The sequence below is a fragment of the Anomalospiza imberbis genome, unplaced genomic scaffold (assembly GCF_031753505.1).
Source record: "Anomalospiza imberbis isolate Cuckoo-Finch-1a 21T00152 unplaced genomic scaffold, ASM3175350v1 scaffold_988, whole genome shotgun sequence".
Taxonomy (NCBI): domain Eukaryota; kingdom Metazoa; phylum Chordata; class Aves; order Passeriformes; family Viduidae; genus Anomalospiza; species Anomalospiza imberbis.
The window spans coordinates 32,294-36,549 of record NW_027100610.1 but is presented as its reverse complement, the minus strand read 5'-3'; the positions used below and the strand labels follow the sequence as shown (position 1 = coordinate 36,549).

The following is a 4,256-nucleotide window of genomic DNA, read 5'->3' as shown; positions in this document are numbered from 1 at the left end:
CCTAAAATTCCCCCCAGAATTCCAAAGAAAATCCCCAAAATTCTCTCCCAGAATTCCCAAAATTCCAACCAAAATCCCCAAAATTCCCAAGAAATTCTCCAAAAATTCCCAAAATTCCCCCCCAAAATTCCCAGAATTCCGAAATTCCAAGGAAAATTCCCAAAATTCCCCCCAGAATTCCAAAATTCCAACCAAAATCCCCAAGATTCCCAAAAAATTCTCCAAAAATTCCCAAAATTCCCCCCAAAATTCCCAGAATTCCCAAAATTCCAAGGAAAATTCCCCAAATTTCCCCAGAATTCCCGAAATTCCCCCGAGTTTGGGAATTCCGGGGTTTTCCCCACCTGGGCCGGGGCCGGCTCCGGTTTGGGCCTTGGAGGGCCGGGCTGGGCCTGGGAACGGCAACGGAAACGTCAGGAACGGGAAAAAACGGGAAAATACAGGAAAATACGGGAAAATACGGGAAAAATATGGAAAAATGGGGGAAAAAAACGGGGAAAAAATGGGAAAAAAACGGGGGAAAAAACGGGGAAATATGGAAAAAATATGGAAAAATATGGAAAAACGGGAAAAAAATGGGGAAAAAACGGGAAAATACGGGAAAAATATGGAAAAATGGGGGAAAAAACGGGGAAAAAAAACGGGGAAAAAAATGGGAAAAATGGGAAAAAAAGGGAAAAATGGTAAAAAAAAGGGAAAAAATGGGGAAAAAACGGGGAAAAAAAACGGGGAAAAACGGGGAAAAATGGGGAAAAAATGGGAAAAAACGGAAAATACGGGAAAAGGGGAAAAAAAAGGGGGAAAAAACGGGAAAAAACGGGAAAAAATACAGGGAAAATGTGGGAAAAATGGGAAAAATATGGAAAAAATACAGAAAAAAACAGGAAAAAACGGGAGAAAAGGGGGAAAATATGGGAAAAATATGGAAAAAACTGGAAAAATACAGGAAAAATGGGATAATGGGGGAAAACATGGGGAAAATACGGAAAAAAACGGAGAAAAACGGGGAAAAAAAAGGGGAAAAAAAGGGGAAAAAACGGGGAAAAAACGGGGGAAAAAATACGGAAAAAAACGGGGAGAAAAACGGGGAAAAAACAGGGGAAATGGGAAAAAAATGGGAAAAAACGGGGGAAAAAAACGGGAAAATGGGGAAAAATACGGGAAAAATGGGAAAAAACAGGGAAAAAACGGGAGAAAAAACGGGGGAAAAACGGGAAAATACGGGAAAAATATGGAAAAATACGGGAAAAAAAATGGAAAAAAACAGGGGAAAAAACGGGGAAAAACGGGAAAAAACGGGGGAAAATGGGAAAAAATGGGGAAAAAAACGGGAAAATATGGGAAAAATACAGAAAAAACGGGGAGAAGAAAACAGGGAAAAAATGGAAAAAAACGGGGAAAAAAACGGGAAAATACGGGAAAAAACGGGGAAAAACGGGGGGAAAACGGGGAAGAAAACGGGAAAATATGGGAAAAAAGGGAAAAATATGGAAAATTACGGAAAAAAACGGGGAAAAAACGGGAGAAAAAAGGGAAAAATATGGAAAATTACGGAAAAAACGGGGAAAAAACGGAGAAAAGGGGGAAAAATACGGGAAAAATATGGAAAAAATACAGAAAAAACGGGGAGAAAAACGGGGGAAAACGGGAAAAACGGGGAAAAAATGGAAAAAAAACGGGAAAAATATGGAAAAAAACGGGGAAAAACGGGGAAAAATGGGGAAAAAACGGGAAAAATGCAGGAAAAATGGGAAAATATGGGAAAAATATGGAAAAATACGAAAAAAACGGGGGAAAAAACGGGGAAAAAAAACGGGGAAAAACGGGAAAAAACGGAAAAAATGGGAAAAATACGGAAAAAATATGGAAAAAACAGGGAAAAAACGGGGAAAAAATGGGAAAAAACAAGGAAAAAACGGGGAAAAAACGGGGGAAAATGGGGAAAATGGGGAAAAAACGGGGGAAAATGGGGAAAATATGGAAAAAACGGGGAAAAAAGGGGAGAAAAAGGGGAGAAAAGGGGAGAAATACAGAAAAAACAGGGAAAAAAACAGGGAAAAAATGGGAAAATATGGGAAAAAAAATGGCAGAAAACGAGGGAAAAATGGGAAAATATGGAAAAAATACAGAAAAACATGAGGGAAAAAACGGGAGAAAAACGGGAAAAAACAGGGAAAAAACGGGGAAAAAAACAGGGAAAAAACGGGGAAAAAATGGGAAAAATGGGAAAAATACGGAAAATTACTGAAAAATACGGGAAAAAAACGGGAAAAAAACGGGGAAAATACGGGAAAAAGGGGATAAATATGGAAAAAATACGGAAAAACGGGGAAAAAACGGGGAAAAAAACGGGGGAAAATGGAAAAATATGGAAAAAATATGGGAAAAACGGGGAGAAAAACGGGAAAAAACAGGGAGAAAATGGGAAAAAAATGGAAAAAACGGGGAAAAAACAGGAAAATACGGGAAAAAACGGGGGAAAACGGGAAAAAATGGGAAAATACGGGAAAAATGTGAAAAATATGGAAAAAATACAGAAAAAACGGGAGAAAAACGGGGAAAAACGGGGAAAAAACGGGGAAAAAATGGGAAAAAACGGGGAAAAAACGGGAAAAATGAGAAAAAATATGGAAAAAATATGGAAAAAACGGGGAAAAAACGGGGAAAAAATGGGAAAAAATGGGAAAAAAACGGGGAAAAAATGGGAAAAAATGGGAAAAAACGGGGAAAAATGAGAAAAAACGGGGGAAAAAAGGGAAAAAAACGGGAAAAAGCGAAAAAATATGGGAAAAATGGGAAAAATATGGAAAAAATACGGAAAAAACGGGGAGAAAAAAATGGGGAAAAATTAAGAGAAAATGGGAAAATTCGGGGAAAGGAAGGGAAAAAGGGAAAGAATTCCCAAAGTTTTGGGGATTCCCGGAATTCCGTCACCTCCTCCTTCTTGTAGGGCGCCTCGAGCATGGCCTCGATGACGATGTCGAAGTCGTCCGACGTCATCGCGTCCGCCTGAGGAATTTTGGGGAATTTCGGCGCCGGGAATTCCCAAAATTCCCCCCAAAAAATTCCCGGGAAATCGGGGATTCGGAGCTCACCGGGTCCGGCAGCGCTTTGGATCCCCCCAACTCCATCCCGGGGGGGTTTTTGGGGGGAAAACCCCCGGAATTCGGGTTTTCCTGCGGTGACGTCAGCAGGCAACGGGCCGGTGATGTCATCGGCAGCAATGACGTCACGGCCCGCCTATAGAAAGCAACGGCGCCCAAGCCACGCCCCCTCCCCATTGGCAACAACGGCGCCCAGGCCACGCCCCCTCCCATTGGTAACAACGGCGCCCAGGCCACGCCCCCTCGGTAAAGACACGCCCCTCCCGTGAATGACTGTTGCCGAGCCACGCCCCCTCCCATTGACAACAACAGCGCCCAGGCCACGCCCCCTCCCATTGGTAACAACGGCGCCCAGGCCACGCCCCCTCGGTAAAGACACGCCCCTCCCGTGAATGACTGTTGCCAAGCCACGCCCCCTCCCATTGACACCAACGCCGCCCTAGCCACGCCCCCCCGGCCCAAGCCCCGCCCCTCGCGCCCTCAGCGCCCCCTGGCGGCGCCGCCCTCAGGCTCCGCTTCCCGCCCTTCCCCCCCCCACACCCCGTTCCCCCCTCCGCCGCCGCCGCTCCCCCCCCCCCCTTCCGCCGCCCCCCCGCCGCCCCAGCCGCGACGCCACGGCGCGGGGGGCCGTGACGTCATGTCGCGACAGCGCCGCCGCCCTTACCGGCCCCCCCTGAGTCCCGAAGCGGCGGCGGCGGCGGCGGCGGCGGCCCCGGACGCGGCGGCAAAGATGGCGGCGGCCTCCAGAACCTTCCCCCCTCCTCCTTCGCCCTGCCCGCGCCGCCAGCCACGCCCCCTCTGCGAGCGTATTGGCTGCAGTTTAGGCTGGCTGCCTTTCAATTGGCTGGCGGGGTTGTCCGTCAAAGCGCGGCGGCGCTGATTGGCCGAGAGGCGTCAAAGTGTCGGCGCGGCCGATTGGCGGATGAGACGCGCGCGGTGATTGGCTGAGGGGAGGAGAGGTGGGCCCCGCCCTGTCCCGCTGTGTTGTCGCCATGGCAACGAGGCCTAGCGAGGCCTGCGGAGCCTGCGCTCGAGTAGCGACGAAGAGCGGCGGCCAAAAAACGCAAAAAAAAAAAGGAAATTTTGGGAAAAATCCTCAGGAAATGGGATGGAAACCCTCCCGGGGAATCGAGGGCGTCGCCGCGGGGCGCG

General features: G+C 47.7%; 1 long non-coding RNA gene across 1 annotated transcript; it reads right to left on the bottom strand.

Moving 5' to 3' along the window:
- Nucleotides 1-311: 311 nt before the first annotated feature.
- Nucleotides 312-3,886, bottom strand: LOC137468031 (uncharacterized). Its single transcript, XR_010995700.1, has 4 exons — nt 3,769-3,886; nt 3,096-3,176; nt 2,935-3,009; nt 312-392 (listed from the first exon to the last, which is right to left on the bottom strand). It is a non-coding gene; the product is annotated as an uncharacterized lncRNA (long non-coding RNA).
- Nucleotides 3,887-4,256: the final 370 nt, after the last annotated feature.